This window comes from Halichoerus grypus, chromosome X, assembly GCF_964656455.1.
Source record: "Halichoerus grypus chromosome X, mHalGry1.hap1.1, whole genome shotgun sequence".
In the NCBI taxonomy this organism is placed as follows: Eukaryota; Metazoa; Chordata; class Mammalia; order Carnivora; family Phocidae; genus Halichoerus; species Halichoerus grypus.
In genome coordinates this window covers 100,328,306-100,351,538 of record NC_135727.1, presented here as the reverse complement: position 1 = coordinate 100,351,538, position 23,233 = coordinate 100,328,306, and the positions used below count along the sequence as shown (strand labels likewise).

Genomic DNA, 23,233 nt, shown 5'->3' with positions numbered 1-23,233 from the left:
GTTAATATTTGCATATTTTAGTAAGCTAAAAGTTTTCAAGTGAAGTTGAAGACTCCCTTTAATACCAGCCTAATCCCATTCTTCACTTTTTCCATAGGGACAACCACTGTTGTGAATTCTAGACCATGTTCTTTTATACTTTTACCATACATATTCACCCACTGACACCCGGGGCCCCAGACCACCCACCTCACCTCACCCGACCACCTCCCTGCCCCTACATCGTTTACAAAGGGAAGATTGATTTGTGTTTTCCAGGGTCCCATGGAATACCTTCTCCCTCCATCTCCCGAGATCCTGAGCTGCATGTGGATGGGGTTGGGTGGATAGAGAGACTCCTGGATACCTGTTTTAAAACCTAAAAGGCGAAAGATTGGCACGCGAATCAACCAGAGACCTTTCTTTAAGAACCAAGTAACTTTATTGAAACCAAACAACTTTATTTATTTATGGCAAAACTGGAAGAAAAAAACTGGAACGTTTTGCAAAGGCAATACTGCAATATGCATGCTCGGCATGGTGATCAGGGAAAGTCACCATGCACCCTGGGCTATAGGGAAAACAGTCCCAACTCAGTTCTTTTTGTCGCTGTCGCCCAGGGTGAGCTTGTCAAAGAGGTACTCCGCCATGCCGTCTTCGGGAGCCCGCATCTTGCGCAGGTTGGTGACATAGCCCCCCAGCTCTTTGATGGACTTGACTTGCTCGTGCAGGTAGTGGCTCTCCAGGAAGTCGCACAGGTGGGCGTCGTTCTTGTCGGTGGCCAGCTGGTGCAGGTCGAGCAGGCACTGGTTGACGCTCTTCTCCAGGTGCAGGGCGCACTCCATGGCCTTCAGGCCGCTCTCCCAGTCGTCGCGGTCTGGCTTCTTGATGTCGCGGAGGCGGATGCGGCCGCCGCGCTGGTTCTGCAGCTGCATCAGCTTCTCGGCATGCTCGGTCTCCTCGCGGGACTGGCGCAGGAAGAACCGGGCGAAGTGCTTCAAGGCCACGTCGTCGCGGTCGAAGTAGAAGGCCATGGACAGGTACACGTAGGAGGCGTAGAGCTCCAGGTTGATCTGGCTGTTGATGGCGGCCTCGCAGTCGGGGTGGTAGTTCTGGCGCACTTGTGAGAGCGGCGCGGTGGCCATGGCTGGCGGCCCGGGCACCAAGATAACGGTGAAGGCAGCGCGTAATCGAGGGCTGCGCAGCGGGCAGCGGCGGGGCCGAAGGCGGTGGCGGCCTCGGAGATTTCCCAGTGTGAATGAAGAGAGAGGCCGGAGGCAGACCGGCTCCGTGCCAGGTGGCAACAGCTCTGAGATGGGGCCAGTAGTTGGAAACCGTTACCCAGAAGTGGTGGGGGAGGGGGAGGGAGGATCCGTTTTGTGGGGGAGGGGGAGAAGGAAGTGAAGGATGAAAGAAGGGGGTGGGCCACAAGCACTGGGTTCAGGTTCTGTCAGAGCCTGCGTAAGAGAGGGAAACTGCTGAGTGCCTGGCTTCTAATGCGTTTTTAATTTTGCATTAATTTTTCTAGTTTGCAAGAAGTTTATCTTATTCTTAATTGTTCTATAGCAGCATTTTCTTATTTTTTTTTTAAAGATTTTATTTATTTATTTGAGAGAGAGAGAATGAGAGACAGAGAGCATGAGAGGGAGGAGGGTCAGAGGGAGAAGCAGACTCCCTGCCGAGCAGGGAGCCGGATTCGGGACTCGATCCCGGGACTCCAGGATCATGACCTGAGCCGAAGGCAGTCGCTTAACCAACTGAGCCACCCAGGCGCCCCTGCATTTTCTTATTTTATAAACTAATTTTCTTCCCTTAAAATTTTGAGACTATGGGGGCGCCTGGGTGGCTCAGTTGTTAGACATCTGCCTTCGGCTCAGGTCATGATCCCAGAGTCCTGGGATCGAGCCCTCCATCGGGCTCCTTGCTCAGCCAGGAGCCTGCTTCTCCCTCTCCCACTCCCCCTGCTTGTGTTCCCTCTCTAGCTGTCTCTCTCTCTGTCAAATAAATAAAAAATCTTAAAAAAAAAATTTTTTTTGAGAATATGAATTTAAATTTTTTGGTGAAGTTCTCTTCTGTTTCCTGTATTATATCTGTTTTTCCCCCCACAAATATTTCATTTGCTCATGATTTTCACTTTTAATTTTGTCACATATCTGCCAAACCTTTGTTTGCTTATATTTAGGAATAAATGGCTTGTTTAATTAGCCTAGGTAATTAGCAAAGATCTGATCTGTAGTTATGATGTTCATTTCACCAATATGCTTCTCAGAATGAAAGGGCAGGGTGTGTCACTTATTCAATGGTTTTCTCCTTTGTGGGTATAAAGCATGGAGCTTGGATAGAGACCCTCCCTGTTACCAAAATAAATATATTTTTGACATTGGAAGAGTAATGTTTTTTCCTTCTGGGTAGATATGTCCTGGTGTTTCTCTCCTGTGAAGATCTGTAGTTGTCTTAAGCTCATTCACTGTCTTTGGAGTGTAGTTTTGGGATATTAAAGGTGTCAGATGATACAGGTGCTTACTTCTCACTTTAAGTGAGAGTGGGGGAGAGTCAGAGCAGGACAGGAAAATTAGGGCTGCTGTTCATAGAATAACTCTTTCATCTCACAGCTGACCCTGGAGCCTCTGCACTGCTGCAATTTCATTTACTCTGGCATTAGAGTTTCTCTGAATATGACCAGGTTTTCTACTGCAGGTGTTGCAACTTCTCTGAATTAGCCAATCTAATAGCCTCTTCTCCTATTTTTCTAGAATTCCTCACAATTTTTGGTCTCCTAATGGCACCCTTTCTAGTGTGTGTGTAGATAATTTTTGTGTTTAGTTCACCACCATGATTCAATTATCTTCTTCAAAAACCATTTAAAAATGAAACTCTACTTTCTGAATAAGCAGTGTTTCTACACAGTTCAAAAACCACAGAGTTTCCTCTGCAGGCAACCATTGGTATTATTTGTGATAATCAGTAGGAGAAAAAGAATGAAAAAGAAGAAATCATACTTATGTTAAGAAAAATCATAGAGTCAGAGTTAAGAAAGTTTAGAAACATATTCCATAGCACATTTTTTAAGTGTACATGGACCATTTACTAAGACAGACCATATTCTAGTCCACTACACAGATCTCAATAAATATAAAATTACTCATATCATGAATAATATGTTCTCTGATCACAACAAAACTGGATTAGAACTTATTAACCTAAAGATATCTGAAAAACATTTAAATATTCAAAAGTTGATAATACATTTCCAAACAACCTAAAGGTCAAAGAAGAGGTCAAAGGGAAATTAGAAATTATTTGGACTTGAGTGAAAACAAAACAGCATATCAACATTGTGACATGTAGCTAAAGCAGTGTTTGCATGCTAATTTTTGAAAGCTTTAAAAAATTCTTATATTAGAAAATAAAGAAAGGTCTCAAATCCATTATTTAACCTTCTACCTAAAAAGGAGAAAAAGAAGACCAAAATAAACCCAAGTCAAGTGGAAGGAAGGAAATTATAAAGATATGAGCAGAGTTTGTTTTTATACATATGTTAAAATGAGTAAGTTATGAGTTAAACTGTTTCAGTAAATTGAGGAAAATTGGGTCCTAATGTTTAGGAAGGTTGCTCAGTGTACTGGAGATTCCCCAAAGTAAGAGGACCTGAGCATAAGGAGTAATTTTATAAAGAGGTTGAAAGAATAAGGTTGTGAAAAGAGGGAGAAATCTCTGGTCACTGACCAGAGGTAGCAGGTAAAACAGGAGTCTGGGTCTAGGGAAAACTCCTCAAGATGAAGATATTTAATCATTTCAGATTCAGAGACAGGTAGAAATGATTTTAAATTTTAGCTCTTTCATGTTGTAGAAATGTGATTTTTATCATATTAATAAAGCTGTCTGAACAACAACAAAAAGATATGAGCAGAAAATAGTGAAATAGAAAACATAACAAAAATAAATAAAAACAATAGGTCATATCAATGAAATCAAAGCAGGTTTTTTGAGAAAATTAAACAAACAAAAAAATAAATCTCTAGACAGACTAATCAGGAAAAAAAGAGAGAGAGAAGACACAAATTACCAGTTTCAGGAAAGAGAGAGGAGATATTACTACAGATCATATACTCATTCAAAGGATGATGAGGGAATATAATTGCTATATAGATATATATTTTGATTTTTCATCCCCAGTTCCTCATCAGAGGTTCTAAAACCTTTGTAATTTTCTAAGCGATAAGAGCAGTAGAATCATCTTTGTTATAATAATTGGTTTTTTTCCCTAGCTCCTGAAACAACTCTGGAGTGATAAAGATGAAAGGACCATCTTTTGTTATTCATAACAAACTCCTTTCAACCACACCTGAATTTATGATAATGATGTGACTTTTGGAAAGCCCCTAGGGATGGAGGACTGTTTGCCAGAGGAACTAACCGTGTTATTTCAGCCCTTCCTCCTGACTTGAGGGGAGAAGGACTAGAGGTTAATTAACTGATTTAATTAATATGCCTAGGTAATAAGGCCCCCATAAAAACTCTAATTGAAGAGATTCAGAAAGCTTCCAAGTTGGTGAACACATGGAGGTCCTGGGAAGGTAAAAAACCTAGAGTTTCCATGCCCCTTCCCCTTATTCCTTGACCTATGCATCTCTTCCATCTGGCTGATTCTGAGTTGTGTCTTTTTATAATAAATGGTAATCTAGTAAGTAAACTGTTTTCCTGAATTCTATGAAACATTGTAGAAAATTATCAAAGCTGAAGAGGATATCATGGGAACCTCCAGCTTAGATTTGCAATTAGTGCCTGAAGTGGTTGGTGGGGGGGCAGTCTTGTGGGATTGAGTCCTTAATCTGTGGGATCTGTGCCGATTCCAGGTAGTTAGTGTCCTAATTGAATTTTAGGACAGCTAATCGGTTTTTGGAAAAGTTGGAGAATTAGTTGGTATGGGGAAAACCTCCACATATTTGTTGTCAGCAGTATTCTCTTTAATAATGAACAACTTTATACCAATAAATTTAACAACATAGATGAAATTAAACTACAGGCTAATCTAATGTATGAACAGAGATACAAAAATCTTATATACAAAAGTTACCAAAACAAATCCACAGTGACCATGTTGTGTACATGTAGGTACTAATGTTCATTCAACAGGAAATATATACCCTAAATAGCCCTCTATCTTTAATTAAATTGAATTTTTAGTTAAAATATTCCCACAGAGAAAACTTCAGACCCACTGGCTTTACTGATGAATTCTGCTAAATATTTAAATAAGAAGCAAGTAAATCATACAAGCTCTTCTAGAAAATTAAAGAGGAAGGAATACTTCCCAGTATATCTTCTGAGGCCTGCACTACCCTGATATGATAACCAGACAAAAAAATTACAAGAATGGTACAGACCAGTTTCCTTCATAAATATATGCACAAATAGGGCGACTGGGTGGCTCAGTCAGTTAAGCATCTGCCTTTGGCTCAGGTCATGATCCCAGGGTCCTGGGATGGAGTCCCACCTTGAGCTCTCTGCTCAGTGGGGAGCCTGCTTCTCTCTCTCCCTCTGCCTGCCGCTCCCCCTGCTTGTACATGCTCTCTCTCTCTCTGTCTCTGACAAATAAACAAAATCTTTAAATATATATATATATAGTCACAAATATTCTTAATAATGTGTTAGAAAATTGAATCCAATAATGTACAAAATAATGGCATAATATGACCAAGTGTGTTTCATCTCAGGAATGCAGGACTAGGTGAACTTTAAAAAAAACAATCAATGTAATTTATCATATTAACGGACTAAAGAAGAAATGTCATATAAGCATCTCAATAGATTCATAAAAAGCATTTGACAAATTCAAATATCCATTTCTGCTTTTAAAAAAAAAAATCTTAGCATACTAGGAATAGGAGAAACTTTCTCAACCTGATATAGGGCTTCTTTGAAAAACCTACACCTAACATCATATTTAGTGGTGGAAGATTGAATGACTTCCACCCTAAGGTCAGCAGTAAAACAAGGATGTCCATTCTCATCACTCCTAATTAACATTGAGCTGGAGGTCCTAGCTTGTGAAATAAGGCCAGAAAAGGAAATAAAAGGTACACAAATTGGAAATGAAGAAATAAAACTGGCTCTACTTGCAGATAACTTAATTGTCTACATAGAAAATCTTGAAGTGTGTACAAAGAAGCTACTGAGACTAATAAATGTTTAATAAGATCTCAGGATATAAGGCCAATATGCAAAAATCCATCTTATTTTTGTATACTAGCAATGAACAATTAAATAGGAAAAAAATTAAAGTTCTGTTTAAATTGTACCCAGAAGGCCCACATGAAATGCTTAGTTATAAATCATAGAAAATGTGTTAGGATTTGTACATTGAAAACAACAAAACACTGTTGAAGAAAATCAAATACTACCTAAACAAGAGGAGAGATACACTGTATTTACAAATTAGAATACTTAATATTGTCAGTTTCCCCAAAAACTGATCTGTGTATTCAACATAATTACAAAAAAACCTAAGCAGGACTTTTTGAGACAGAGACAAAGTATCAAATTACTATGCATGGGCAATGAAACTAGAATAACTGAAACAATTTTTTTTAAGTAGGCTCTGTGGAGCCCAACCTGGGGCTTGAACCGACGACTCTGAGATCAAGACCTGAGCTGAAATAAAGAGTCGGTGGCTTAACCAAGTAAGCCACCCAGGTGCCCCTTGAAACAACTTTTTAAAAGAACAAAGTGTGAAGACACACTGTCTGATTTCAAGCCATACTATAAAACTACCATAATCAAAACAGTGTGATACTGACAAAAGTATACAGAGATGAATGGAACAGAAGTATAGATGAATAGAATAGAAACAGACTCATATCTGTATAGTCATTTAATTTTTGACAAAAATGAAAAGGCCATTCAATAAAGAAAGACAGTCTTTTCAGCAAGTGGTACTGTAACAAGTGAACATCTATATGCAAAAAATAAAAATTAAACTTAATTCATTTCTTTCAGCATATAAAAATAAACTCAGTGTGGATCATACATCTAAAAGCACAACATGAAACTATAAAATTTCTTGAGCAAGGTAGGAGGCAATCTTTGAGATATTGGGTGAGATAAAAATTTCTTAGACACAGAACCAAAGCATGGTCCATAAAAGAAGAAAATGATAAATTGGACTTCATTAAAATTAAGAACTTATGTTAAAGGTTCTCTTTAAGAGAATGAAGGGCAGTGCACAGATTGGGAGAAAATATTTACAAATCACGTATCTGATAAAGAACTTTGTATCCAGAGTATATACAGAACTCTCAATGATAAGACAAAAAGGGGTGGGTGAAGTAGGTGAGAGATTTGAACATACATTTTACAAAAAAAAAAAAAAAGATATGGATGACAAATAAGCATATGAAAAGATAGACATTATCAGACACTAGAGAATTTCAAATTAAAACCACAGTGCAATTTCACTGCACAATTATGAGGATGTCTAAAATTGAAACACCATCAATAAGGATGCAGACCACCTTGAACTTTCATATATAGCTGATGGGAGTGAAAAATGGGACAGTCATATTGGAATATGGTTTGGCAGTTTCTTATAAAGATTCACATACACTTACCATCTGACTCAGCAATCGTAGTCCTAAGTGTTTATTCAACTGAAATGGAAATATATCTTTACACTAAAACCTCTCTGTGGCTGTTTATATCTGCTTTTTTGTAATTGCCAAAACCTATAAAAAGCAAATATCCCTTCAACTGACAGATGGATAAACAAACTGTTGTTTCCATGTAATGGAATTCTAGTCAACAATAAAAAGGAATGAATTTCTAACCCAAGCAACACTGCAGATGAATCTCTACTGCATTATGCTAAGTGAAAGAAGGAAGACTCAAAAGGCTATATACTATATGGTTTCATTTATATGACATTCTGGAAAAGGCAAAACTGTAGGCCCAGGAAACAGATGAGTTTTCTCTAGATAGGGAGAGAGGTTTACTACAAGGGAACACAAGATGGGAGATTTGTGGGAGTGATGGATGGTAGTTACACAATTGTATGCTTTTGTCAAAACTCTCAGAACTATACATAAAAAAAAAATGTGGATTTCATTGTGTGTAAATTATACCTTAATTTAAAAAATCAACTAAGTCATAGGTACAGAAGAGAAGAAACTAGGATTTTAGCCAGGGAAACACAGCAACATGTGTATACAGATACATACACACATACACACAGTCACATATATGACCTAAAAGCATTTACAAAGAAATATTCAAATAAGTATACATTCATGTGTGGTAATATGAATGACATCTACAGATGCCCTTGAAAGATATTAAACCAAGGATAAGTACTTCTTGTAACAAAAATCTTAACTCTGTTGAGAACTATTGGTAGATGGTTTAATTTTTCCCTAGTTTCTAGATAAAAGTGTTATGTGATACAGACTGAAAAGCCTAACATATTCCACATCGAAATGTGGATAAAAAATACTTTCAGAATATACTTGTACTTTTTAAAAGTAATACATTAAAAAAAAAAAAGGGGGGGGGCGCCTGGGTGGCTCAGTCATTAAGCGTCTGCCTTTGGCTCAGGTCATGATCTCAGAGTCCTGGGATCGAGCCCCACATCGGGCTCCTCGCTCTGCGGGAAGCCTGCTTCTCCCTCCCCCACTCCCCCTGCTTGTGTTCCCTCTCTCACTGTGTCTATCTCTGTCAAATGAATAAATAAAATCTTTAAAAAAATAAAAAAATAAAAAAAATAAAAGTAATACATGTTAACCTTTTGAAAATTGTTGACTTGAAGTATTAACTTTTAGCAAAAAAACAGTGATTAATGCAGATTTTCTATTTTGATCACTTTTGTGTAATCTTTTGTCCTTATCTTCACTGTCGGTAAGGAATGATAGGGGAATTTGATGATTGTTTTTCCCTTTTGGAAAGGAGATTATAATATTTAGGTATTTATGTTTCACCCTGCCTGTGTAGAGAAAATGAGTTAATATTTTTTCTGGGTCGGGAAAAAATCTGTAGCATAAAATAAAACCTGAAGATAATTAAATCACTGGTACCTGCAGCATTTTGTAAAATTCTGGAGTGGCATATGGGCTAAACAGAAATTAACCTAAAAGAAATCTTCTATCATGCAAAATTACTTTCATTTGCATGTGTCTCCTGAATATATAGTACTCTTTATAGGAAGTTGTTTTTATGGAGAACCTGTAGTGCATTTTAGAGAACAGCCTTGTGCAAAAAGACCAGATCAGAGACTAGGAACTGCAAAAGATTTATGGACAAATCAAGCAGTAAGGAGACTTAAGATTTGAAAAGTCCCTTTGTTAACTATATAGACTTAGGATGGGAAGAGATGATGAGAACCTGCCTACCTACCACTTGACAAGCACTGATCTGTACACAGACTTATCTTTTGAACTTTAAAACAGCAAATCTATTAAATGAAACCATATATACAGGTAAAATTAGTAAGTATTAATAATCCCATTTTACAAGTAAAGAGACCAAGACCCAAGATAAATAAATTGCCTAAAGTTATATAGCTAGTGGCAGAACTAGGAAGTAAATCCAAGTCTACCTAATGCAAAATTACTTTGTCACTGAAAGATACAATTTCTGAAGGGAGTGTCTAGTTATTAGAACTAAGAGAGTCTAGAACAGCACTGTCCACGAGAAATATAATAGCCACAAATGCAAGCCATATATTTAATTTTTTTGATTTTCTAGTAGCCACATTACAAAAGGTAATGAGAAATTGGTGTAATTAATTTTAATAATATATTTTATGTAACCTAAATCTAAAACATTAAAATTTCAAGATGTAATTAATATAAAAATTAATGAAATACTTTGCATGTTCCTTTTTTTTTTTTTTAAGATTTTATTTATTTGACAGAGAATGAGAGAGAGCACATGAGAGAGGGGAGGGTCAGAGGGAGAAGCAGACTCCTTGCCAAGCAGGGAGTCCAATACGGGACTCAATCCAGGGACTCCAGGATCATGACCTGAGCCGAAGGCAGTCGCCTAACCAACTGACCCACCCAGGCGCCCCTGCATGTTCCTTTTTAAACTAAGTCTTTGAAATCTAATATATACTTTACATTGCAGTGTGTTGTAGTTTGGACTAGTCACTTTTCAAGGACTCACTTGACACATGTGGCTAGTGCCTATGGTATTGGACAGAGCAATTACAGAGGCAAACATGGCCCAGGCAGTACCTTGGAATTGGGTTAGAGGAGACAAGCTAAAAAGTGAGCACTGGCAAAGAAACTTGTATCAACTCCAAGGTACTGCAAACAGAGAAATGAAAAATATCAGAAGCTGCTGGGTTCTGTAGAAAGTCAGGATGTGTTTTATGATTTACTTTATGGCAAAGCTAAGAAGTTGAGGACTCTAAAGCATAGTGAAGGAAATCTACTCCTATTGAGGATTGATCCCAGAGAAAGGCCAGTGGGTTGGCTTAAGAACCATGGCTGGGCCGGTCATTTGAAATAGAGGTTTATGTGGAATTCTGTTTCCACTCTGTTTTGCCAAAGCACATCAAAAACATGGTATAGAACAAGTTTTCCTGGTAGGCTCTGGGCCAGAATGTATTGAACCAACTACCCAAGTTTTGGGCCTTTGAGAGGTCTGTTTCTGCATGGCTAGAACCAGGTGGTTATACAATGTAGCCAAATAAAAATCAAATGTTCTTCTTGCCAATTACCTTCCCAACCACTTGGCCCTAGGGAAGATATAGAAATTCATCCTTCAGGCTAAGATTGTCCTTGAGTAACATAATTTTTCCTTTCTAACTTGGCTTAATGTTTCTTTTAATTTGATTAGATCTGCATCAAAATCTTCAGAATGATTTTACCAGGACCTGCACTTGCCCCTTCACTAGGGAGGGTTTATATGTTTATACTACAAATTGGAAAAAGATAGACATGTCCTGTTGCTCTCCAGAGGTGCTCAAGTTTCGCCTCAGGCAAAATTCTGCACAGTATGAATTTGAGATTTGAGGGAGTGGTGGTGATAATGGTGGTCATTGTGTTGTTTTGGGAGCATGCACACATGGGCTAGAGATAGAGCTGTGTAAAAGAGAGAGAATAGGCTATGGTCAACCTCTTCTCTTTTTGTTTCCTAAGATTAAGAATTCCTCATATCAGTGAGGTCATATGATACATGGAGTGGTGGAGGGTGGGAGGGTTGGGGTGGCTGGGTGATAGACATTGGGGAGGATATGTGCTATGGTGAGTGCTGTGAATTGTATAAGACTGTTGAATCACAGACGGGTACCTCTGAAACAAATAATACATTATATGTTAAAAAAAAAAAAGAAGAAGAAGAAGATAGCAGGAGGGGAAGAATGAAGCGGGGGAAGTTGGAGGGGAGAAGAACCATGAGAGACTATGGACTCTGAAAAACTGAGGGTTCTAGAGGGGAGGGGGTGGGGGGATGGGTTAGCCTGGTGATGGGTATTAAGGAGGGCACGTTCTGCGTGGAGCACTGGGTGTTATACGCAAACAATGAATCATGGAACACTACATCAAAAACTAATGATGTATGGTGATTAACATAACATAATAAAAAAAAAACCTCTTTTGATGAAATGGAATTCAGAGAGTTCTGGAGAGCTTAAGTCACTGGTAAAAGAGCTGTTGATAAGGACACAAAATTGAATTTAACTAGTAAAAATTACTTAGAGATATATCATAATATGCCTGGCATATCTGGGACTATATATTACCTTTCTTTCCTTGATTTTCATTCTCTTTCCTTCACTATCAGTTTCTCCCTCCCTCCTTCTCTCTCTCTCTCAAGTTTCTGTACCTAGAGATACAAGAAGCAGAGTGATATTGAGGAAGATGGAAATTATTATAGAGTGACCTACATAAAGTGGGAAAATTTTAAATGCTACAGTGCCAGAATTAGAAAAAGACATCACAAGAAAGGGAAACGACAAATCATTATTGTTTATGAATATAGATGAAAAAAATCTTCAACAAAATCCTAGCAAACTGAATCCAGCAATATAGAAAAAGAATTATACTTCATGATCATTTGGGATTAATCCCAGGAATGCAAAGTTAGATTGACATCAGAAAATCAACCAGTGTAATACACCATATTAGTCGAATAAAGGACAAAATATTTGTGATTTTCTCACTATATGGGAAGGGCAAAATGCAACAGTCTTTCATTATAAAACAAAAACAAAAGTAAAACAAACGAACAAAACAAACACTCAACAAACTAAGCATACAAAGGAACTTCTTTAACCTGATAAAGGGTGCATCTAAGAAAAACCCACAGATGACATCATGCTTCATGGAAGAAGACTGGATGCTTCTCCCTTAAGATCAGAAACAAGAGAAGGATCTCTGCTCTCACCACTTCCATTCAGCATTTTACAAGAGGGTCTCGACAAAGTAATTAGGCAAGAAAGAAAAAAAAAAGACATCCCATTTGGAAAGGAAGAAATAAACCTATCTCTGTTTGTGAATGACATAATCATGTACATAGACATTCCCAAGGAATCTACTAAAACCTATTAAAAATAATAAGTGATTTCAGCAAGGCTGCAGTATTCAAGATTAATCTACCAAAATCAATTGTATTTCCATACCCTAGTAATAAGCAATCTGAAAAAGGAATGTTAAAATTTCAATTCCAATAGCATCAAAAATAATACCTAGAAATAAATTTAACAAAAGAAGTGTAAAATCGTACACTAAAAACTATAAAACATTGTCAAAAGTCATTAAAGAATACCTAAGTAAATGTAGAGACGTCCCATGTTCATGGATATAAAGACTTAATATTAAGTTGCAGTGTTCCCCAAATTAATCTACAGATTCAATGCAATCCCTGTCAATATCCCAGCTGCCTTTTTGTAGGAATCAAGATGTATCCTAATTCTAAAACTCATATGGAAATGCAAGGAACTCAGAATACACAAAACAATCTTGAAATTTCAGTACTTAGTAAAAAGCTTCAGTAATCAAGACAGTGTGGTGCTGGCATAAAGATACTCATATTATTAGTATTGAGAGTCCAGAAATAAACCCTTACTTTTATGGTCAATTGATTTTTTTTTTAAGATTTTATTTATTTGACAGAGAGAGAGATAGCGAGAGCAGGAACACAAGCAGGGAGAGTGGGAGAGGGAGAAGCAGGCTTCCCGCAGAACACGGAACCTGATGTGGGACTTGATCCCAGGACCCTGGGATCATGACCTGAACCGAAGGCAGACGCTTAACGACTGAGCCACCCAGGCGCCCCTGGTCAATTGATTTTAAGCAACAGTACCAACAATTTGATTGGGGAAGAAGAGTCTTTTCAAAAACTTTGCTAAGAGTACCGGATATCCACCTATGAATGAATGAAGTTGGAACCGTACCTCACACTTCACACAAAATTAACTCAAAAGGGATCATAAACCAAAATATAAGAACTAAAACTATTAAACTCTTAGAAGAAAACATAGGAGTAAATCATCATAACCTTGGGTTAAGAAATGACTTCTTAGATATGATAGCAAAAGCACAAGCAACAAAGCAATATAAATTCATCAAAACTAGAAACTTTTGTGCTATAAACAATACCATTAAGAAAGTCAAAGATAATCTACACAATGGTAGAAAATATTACAAAACATGTATGTGAGGGGCCCTTGGGTGGCTCAGTTGTTAAGCGTCTGCCTTCAGCTCAGGTCATGATCCCAGGGTCCTGAGATCGAGCCTCGCATCGGGCTCCCTGCTCGACAGAAGGCCTCCTTCTCCCTCTCCCGCTCCCCTGGCTTGTGTTCCTGCTCTCGCTATCTCTCTCTGTCAAATAAATAAATAAAATCTTAAAAAAATATATGTATCTGCTAAGGACTTATATCCAAAATATATTAAAAAATAACTTTTTACAACTCAATAATGAAAAGATAAATTACTCCATTTTAAAATGGACAAAGGATTTGAATAGACGAATGAGATTCAACAAAGAAGATCTACAAATGGCCAGTAACGACATAAAAAGATGCTCAGCATCATTAGTCACAAGGGAATTTAAAATCAAAGCTATAATGAGATACACCTTTACATACACTAGATGGCTATAATAAAAAAAAGAGAAAATAAAAAGTGTGAGTAAAAACATGGAATAATTGAAACACTTGTACATTGCTGGTGAGAATACAAAATAGTATAGCCACTTTGGAAAACATTTTGGCAGTTTCTTAAAATGCTAAACATATAGTTAACATATTACCCAGCAATTCCACTTCTAGATATCTATCCAAGAGAAATAAAAACATACTTCCACATGTAAACTACATAAATGTTTATAGCAGCATCAATAATAATAAAAAATCGGAAAGAAACCTAATGCCATCAACTGATGAATGCATGAACAAAATACGATTTATCCATGTATAGAAAACTTGGCAATAAAAAGGAATGAAGTACTGCTATATACTGAAACATGGATGAACTTTCAAAATTAAGCAAAACTGAAAGAAGCCAGCCTAAAGAAACCTCATTTGTATGAAATTTCCAAAATAGGCAAATCTATAGAGACAGAATATAGATTAGGGGTTGCCTAGTGCTGGGGTCAGGGAGAATGGGGAGCGGCTACTAATGGGTTGCTTTTTGAGGTGATGAAAATGTTCTAAAATTAGATTTTGGTAATGGTTTCATAATTCTGTGAGTATACTAAAAACCACTGAATTTTTTACTTTAAATGGTCAGACTTTATGTTTTTTGAATTATATTTCAATAAAGATTTTTAAAAATTAAAAATGTAATTCCTCTCTAATGTTATTGAAAAATGAATTCCTAATATCACACTTTGGCTACTTCAAGTCTTCTGACATGGTTGGAAGTATGATTTTTATTAGGTGAGTTGAAACTATTGTCTGTTAACCTACAAAAAGCCTGTTAGTTGCTGCTTATGTACTTTAAATACAGATGTTATTGTATCGGGCTTATTCTACGAGTGGGTAGAGGTTAAGTGCCCTGTTTGAGTAAGTTATACCTACTATGCATAAATTAGTTATATCAGACCTCCTTGCAATGTTAGACCTTGACTAGTGTCTGGGAACTTCAATTTTGGGAGTGTTCCCATCCTTCCTTAACTGATAAAAATGCCTCATTGTGCCAAAAGTGTGAAATCAATATTGTTTATGTTGAACACATGTGATCTTTCTGTTTGTATGGAATCTTGGTATTTGCTAAGCAGAGGGTGCCTACATGTCCAGATCCCAATACAAACTTTGAGCACTGAGTCTCTAAAGAGCTTTTCTGGTAGACAGCATTTCACATCTGTTGTCTCACCTTGTTGCTGGAGGAATTAAATGTGATCTGTGTGAATCCATTGGAAGAGGACTTTTGTAAACTTCCACCTGGTTTCCTCCTGGCTTTGTGCCATGTGTCTTCCCCTTGCTTATTTTTCATTGTAGCTTTTCCTTATAATAAGTTAAAGCCTTAAGTATGACTATTTACGGTGTCCTGTGAGTCCTCCTTGTCAATCATCAAACCTGGCAGTGATCCCGGAGACCCCCACCATAGTGGTGGCAGCAGTAAGATATCCTCGAACGACCCTGACTCACTGAAATATGGCAAAAGCATGGTTTGGGAAATGGAAGAATGAAGGAGTGGGAGATGACAACCCTTTGGTGCCTGGGTGGCTATGGAGTCATCTCTAGTATGAAAATAGCAGTTGAGCTATTCTCTGTTGTGATAGATCCAACACCAGGAGAGTTGACCTGCTGGATCGTCTTACTAATTTGGCCATGAAGGCTAACTGAAAAAAATGTGTAAAAAGCCTTTGGTTTTTGTACTTGCTCCAGACTGCAGGAAAAAGGACCCCCTCATTTCCAAAGGTAAGCTTGGGCCAGCCAAAAATGTTAAAAGTCTGTATTTTTCTTTCCTCCAAGTGGGAGAAAAATGGTTAAATTCAGTTCCCAGGACTGGAGCAAAGCTTTAGATAAACTTTGAGGAAAAAAGGAGGGAGAGGAACACTCTAGCCATTTCTTTGGCTTAGCTGCTACCAAAATAGCAGCTAACTGCTACTCTTTCCCACACCACATTCTAGTCTGTATCTCAGGGATCTGCAATGTTAAACCTGTAAATCTGAATTTCTTGTTAGGGGGTTGAGTGAGTTTGCAATGAGAAAAAGAAACAGTTTTTAAATATGTGTTTATGGCTATTGCATCAGGGTGTATCAATAAATTGATATAAAATACTGTATGCTTATAATTATATAAATGCTGCAGGGATCATCCCACTCAGGGAAAGCTTAAAAAAATGGGTTAGTCAAACATGACATTCTTACTTTTAGCCACTGGTGGGCTGATTGGAATTTGAGTTCTTTGAAGATTGAAAACAATAAATTATTGTGAGTTTTGCCTATTGGGGTCTCTGGTAAAAGAGAGACAACATGAAAGAGAAGCAATCTCTAAGTGGAGATACATTTTTGGAGTTTTAGAATGCAGTTTTACTTGTTAGTGAGCTCTTATGAAATCAGATGTCTGACCCTTAGAAGCTGATGATTTTCCGGCCTGTATATTTTTTAGTGGGTCAAGTTCAACTCCAAGACTGACAGGGCTTAGGCAAGCCTTGATTGTCACCTGGATTTGGAACAAAGCTGGCAGTCTGGCCCTGCAACATCTAAGCTTTTTTAAGAATACTGAATTCATAGATCTTGATTGCCTGGACCTGACTAAAAGCTGATACTGTCTACCATGGGCTATTTAAGCCTCAGCACTAGCTGTGTGGAACCAAAATCTGCAAAGTTGCTTTACTCAGTGAACCAAAATCAGATTCTGGGTCTTTGTTGCAGATTTGGAATACTCATCAGTGAGGCCCTAAACTATAAAAACATTATGGATGCTGCTGGGCTCTCTGGTTCACATATGCATGCTTATGGGAAAGGGCTTGTTCTCTGATGGGACCATGAAATCGAGATGCTGACCAGCTCTGTATTCCTGCAGAGACTATAGCATTCCTAACTTGTGATTCCTGCTGAAAGCTGCAAGTTGAGAGAGGACATATGTTACAGGTTCTGCCCACTTTTGACAGAATTAACACTTGATCCCTCTCAGGTATGTCTCATGGCTATTGGCTTTCTGTGTTTGATGTTCCTGATTCGTTGCAGTTTGCAACAATGAATGGACAGCCTTAATCTACATCTCTCACCTTTCTCCTCGTATACACACCCAAAAGCAATTTGATTATTAAATGCAATATCTTTGGATTCAAACTGATTGCTAAGCCTAAATCACTGCTGGCAGCACTGACTATGAAACAGTAGGAGATGGCCCCCATTCCTTCATTTTTTCTATACAGAATACCTTCAGATGTTTTACATAATCATGAAGAGGTTAAATAGATGTTGTGGACAAGCAAAACTGGAAGTGTATTTGTTTCTAAGGACTGCCATAACAAAACACTGTAAGCTGGATGGCTTAAACAATAGAAGTTTATTTTCTCTCAGTTGTGGAGGCTGGAAGTACAAGATCAAGGTGTTGGCAGGGTTGGTTTCTTTTGAGGCTTCACTCCTTGGATTGCAGATGACTACCTTCTTGCCATGTCCTCGCATGGTGTTTCCTCTATGCATGCCTATCCCTGAGGTCTATATGTATCCAAATTTCCTCTTCTTCTAAGAAAACCAGTAACATTAGATTAGACCCACTCTAACATCCTCATTTTAACTTAATCACCTCTTTAATTTAAATGTTTTTCATATGTGGAGCCATCCTTATATTCCAGGAAAAAATTCCACTTGTTCATGGTGTATGATCCTTTTAATATGCTATTAAATTCAGTTTGCTAGTATTTTGTTCATGATTTTTACATCCATATACATCAAGGATATTAGTCTATAGTTCTTCTTTGTTCTGGGATCTTTTTCTGGATTTATCAGGGTAATGCTAGCCTCGTAAAATGACTTTAGACATGTTCTATCATCTGCAATTCATTGGAAGCAATTGATAAGAATTGGTGTTATACCTTCTTTGTATGTGTGGTAGAATTTATCAGCAAAGCCCTCCAGCCCTGGGCTTTTCTTTCTTTAGAGATTTTTGATTACTGTTTCAACCTTCCCACCAGGTATAGATCTGTTCAGGTTGTCTATTTCCAAAACTGTAAAACTAGAAGAAAAGATAGGGGAAAAGCTTTATGGCATTGCTCTTGGCAACAAATTCAGCAACAAATTCATGGATGTAACAACAAAAGCATAAGCAACAAAAGCAAAGATAGACAAGTGGGACTATATCAAACTGAAAACCCCACACAGCAAAAGAAACAATCAACAGAATGAATAGGTAACCTGCAGAATGGGAGAAAACATTTGCAAACCATATATCAGATAAGCAATTATTCCCAAATATGTATGGAACTCCTACAATTCAAGATGGGAATTAAATTTAATTAAAATGGGAAGATTTGAATAGACATTTCCCCAATTAATATATACAAATAGCCAATAGTATGAAAAAATGCTCAATGTCACTAATCATCAGTGATAATTAAAATTTTTTTAAAAGACTACAATGTTGACAAGGACGTGGATAAATTGCAACCCTTATATACTTGGTGGGAATGGAAAGTGGTGCAGCTTCTATGGAAAATAATATGGAGGTTCCTCAAAACATTCAAAATAGAACTACCATATGATATAGCAATCCAAATTCTGTGTATTTATTCAAAAGAATTGAAATCAGGAACTGGAGGAGATATTAGCATTTTTATGTTCTTTATAGAACTATTCACAGTAATGAAGATCTAGAAAAAACATAAATGTCCATCTACAGATGAATGTATTTTTAGAAATGTGTTACATACCTACCAAAGAATACTATTCAGCCTTAAAAAGTAGGAAATCCAACAATATTGGACAACAGGGATAAACCTTGAGGACATTATGCTATGTAAAATAAGCCAGGCATAGGAGGACATCTACTGCATTATTTTACTTGTATAGGGTATCTAAAATGGTAAAACTTTTAAAATCAAAGAATAGAATGACAGTTGCTAGGGGCTAGGAGGAGAGGAAAATGGAGAGTTGGCAATTAATGGGTATAAAATTTCAGTTATGCAAAATGAATAATTTCTAGAGATATGCTGTACAGCATTGTGCATATAGATAACAGTATTGCATTGTACACTTAAAAATCTATTAAGAGGGTAGGTCTCGGGCGCCTGGGTGGCTCAGTTGGTTGAGCCTCTGCCTTTGGCTCAGGTCATGATCCTGGAGTCCCACGATCGAGTCCCCGCATCGGGCTCCCTGCTCAGCGGGGAGCCTGCTTCTCCCTCTCCCACTCCCCCTGCTCATGCTCTCTCTCACTCTTTCGCACACCCGCTCCCTCTCTCCCTCTCTCTCATAAATAAATAAAATCTTAAAAAAAATAAAAAGAGGGTAGGTCTCATGTTAAGAGTTCATACCACAAGAAAATGACATAAAATAAATAAATATTTTTGAAAATAAAATTAAAAAATAAGGAAGTTCATTTTTAAGCAAGTTATATTTGAGATGCCTAACAGGTGAGAAGGTCCAGATGCTGGCAGGTGAGTAGATAAGGTAGTGGAGTCTGTGAAATCCTCTTCTGATCCCTATGACTTTCAGTACAGTGGAAAGCAAGCCACTAGCTGGAAGTAGGGGAGGAGGTGTTAGAAGTTTGAAGAGAGATATTATGGTACAAAATAGTCATCTAGAACCTGGCTATTCAAAGGTCACCAGTGTTGTACCTTACCTGGAAGCTTGTTAGAAACACAGGCTCTCATGCTACGTGGCAAGATCAAAAAATGTATTTATCAAGATGCCCAGGTGATCTCACACTAAGGTTTGAGATACACTTGAAGGGGAATGACTAGATTAGGGAAGAAGAGTCTAATGGCCCAGCTGCATTAAGGGCCTACATGAGGTTTGCAACTTGAATTTAAACAGAAACCCATCTGCATGGCTGTGGGTTTTATTCCAGCCAAATGCATTAGCAGGGCACAGCTGTGGAATAGGTAGAGAGCTGGTAGTGACTAGGGTTTTAGTTGTTTCAAGGAAGTAGTTTGAATAAGAATAAGTCAAGGGAGTTAAGAATATAAATAAAATGTACATATACATGTGGGGATATAACTAATTTTTTTCTTACTGATACAAACTCAATATTTTCTTATGCAACTCAGTATTTTTTTTACATGAGACAAAAAGTTTAGAGAACCCTGGAAAGCTAATGTTTTTGTACACTACCTTATTAAATGTGAAAACCATGGTTACAACACGTGTCTCTGCTGGTACTAGTAAAGACAGTGGGATCTCTGTCCCACTTACATGGGTCAATTGCTTGATCCTTCGAGCTCAACTAAGGCCAACAAATGCAGGTATTTTATTATAACATTTCTTTACTTCTTTACATCAGCTACATTTCAAAAGATGACTTGCTTTCCCTCTGGAGTCCAACCAAGGCTTTTGTTTAAATGAAGAAATCATAGATGCTTAACATTTCCTAAGCTTATTTCCACTAGTCAGTCACTTGAATCAATTTTCTAAGCCCTTTCATTAAACTAGACTAAACAGAAGTGGACCTCATGAGATATTCTGGAGAGTCATATGCTCTTTGCCTGGGATTACTGGCTTTAAAAATTATGTCCTCCTTTAACTGAAAATTTACCACTAATGTCTCTGAGATAAAACAAAACATGAAACAAAACACAAACATTATCTATGTAACCTTGATTTTTGGGATAGGCCAAATTTCATGTGTTAATATATAGAATTAAGTGTCAAATAATACAGGCTTGGTAAATAGATTGTAATATATCATACAATGGGCCACTATACAGACATTTATTTTATTTATTTATTTTTTTAAACCCCTTCACCTGTTTCACCGTCCTCCCCACCAACCTCCCCTCTGGTAACCATCAGTTTATTCTCTATGTTTATGTAAAAATTCTGGGTTTTTTTTTTTGTTTTTTTCTCTGTTCATTTTTTTTATTTCTTGAATTCCACATATGAGTGAAACCATATGGTGCTTGTCTTTCTCTGACGTTTCACTTAGCATTATACCCTCTAGATCTATCAATGTTGTTGCAAATGGTAAGAGTTCATTCTTTTTATGGCTGAGTAATCTTCCACACACACTCCGTATCTTCTTTATCCATTCATCTATTGTTGAACACTTGGGTTGCTTCCATAATTTGGCTATTGTTAAGTAATGCTTCAATAAACATAGGGGTGCATATATCTTTTTGAATTAGTGTTTTCATATTATTTGTATAAATTCCCAGTATTTAATTCTATTTTTAATTTTTTAAGGAACCTCCATACTGTTTTCCATAGTATCTGTACCAGTTTGCATTCCCACTAGCAGTGCAAGAGGGTTCCTTTTTTTCCACATCCTCACCAACACTAGTTATTTCTTGTGTTTTTTATTTTAGCCATTCTAGCAGGTGTGAGGTAATGTTTCATTGTGGTTTTGATTTGCATTTCCCTGATGATAAGTGATGTTGAGCATCTTTTCATGTGTCTGTTGGCCATCTGGGTGTCTTCTTTGGAAAAATGTCTTTTCATGTCTTCTGCCCATTTTTAATTGGATTATTTGTTTTCTTAGTGTTGAGTTGTATAACGTCTTTGTATATTCTGGATACTAATCCTTTATCATATATATCATTTGCAAATATCTTCTCCCATTCAGTAGATTACCTTTTAGTCTTGTTGATTGTTTCCTTTGCTATGCAGAAGCTTTTTATTTTAATGTAGTCAAATAGTTTATTTTTGTTTTTATTTCCCTTGCCTCAGGAGACCTATCTAGAAAAATGTTACTACCACTGATGTCAGAAATTACTGCCTGTACTCTCTTCTACAATTTTTATGGTTTCAGGTCTCATATTTAGGTCTTTAATCCATTTTTTAGTTTACTTTCACATATAGTGTAAGAAAGTGGTAGAGTTTCGTTCTTTTGCATGTAGCTGTCCGGTTTTCCCAACACCATTAGTTTAAGAGACTTTTTCCCATTGCTTATTCTTGCTTCCTTTGCTGAAGATTAATTGACCATATAATCATGGGTGTATTTCTGGGCTCTTTATTCTGTTTCATTGATTTATATGTCTGTTTTTGTGCCGGTACCATACTGTTTTGATGGCTACACCTTTGTAGTATATCTTGAAATTTGGGATTGTGATACCTCCAGTTTTGTTCTTCCTTTTCAAGATTTCTTTGGCTATTCGGGGTCTTTTGTGGTTCCATACAAATTTTAGTATTGTTTGTTCTAGTTCTGTGAAAAATGCTATTGGTATTTTGATAGGGATTGCATTAAATCTGTAGATTGCTGTGGGTAGCAAGGATACGTTGACAATACTTGTTCTCCAAATCCATGATCATAGAATGTCTTTCCTGTTGCCCTCCGGTTCTCCCAGAGCACAGCCACTGATTTTTAAAGTTTCTGCTATTAAGCTCCGCTGATTATAGGAACTCACAAAATTAGGCCCCTCTGGTTTTCAAAGCCAAATATTATGGACATTTGTCTTTCCAGTTTAGGTCCCCTGGTGTGGGATTTCCTCTCTCCTCTCTGCACCTGTGGTTTCCCTCCCTCCCACCGATAGTCCCACAAGTTTGGCTCTTGACCATGTCTCTTCTTCTGACCTTCCTACCCTCTTCTGTGTGGCCACTTCTTTACATTTAGCTATGGAAAGTCTATTCTGCCAGTCTTTGGGTCATTTTCTGATTTATTTACTCTGATATGGATGTTATCTAGGTGTAACCATGGGACGAGGTGAGCCTAGGATCCTCCTACTCCACTGTCTTCCCTGGAAGTCCTGGATGTTTCTTTTTAGTAGGGGTTTTATGAAAATCAACATATTTTTAAGATAGAGAAAAATTAATTTTTAATGGTGAAATGTGAGGGATTCTGGCCAGTTAGTACTATGGCATTTCCTGATGTTTATTGAAATCATATCTAAAATCTAATAGGTTCCCTCATTGAAGTAGTGTTTTGATGTTTGTCATATAATCCTTGAAGATTAATTCTATAGGTGAAGGGGTACCTGGGTGGCTCATTCAGTTAAGCATCTGACTCTTGATTTTGGCTCAGGATCATGGGATTGAGTCCTGTGTTGGGCTCTGCACTAGGGGCCTGGAGCCTACTTAAGATCCTCTCTCTCTCCCTTTCACTCTACCCCTCCCATCCCCCCACCCCCGCTCATGAGCTCCCTCTCTCTCTCTCTAAAAAAAAAAAAAATTCTATAGGTAGAAATTTTAAGCTTGAATATTGCCAATGACATTT

The 23,233-nt window shown here is 37.5% G+C and overlaps 1 pseudogene; it reads right to left on the bottom strand.

The window, feature by feature from the left end:
* Positions 1-225: 225 nt before the first annotated feature.
* Positions 226-1,136, bottom strand: LOC118531874 (ferritin heavy chain pseudogene; annotated as a pseudogene).
* Positions 1,137-23,233: the final 22,097 nt, after the last annotated feature.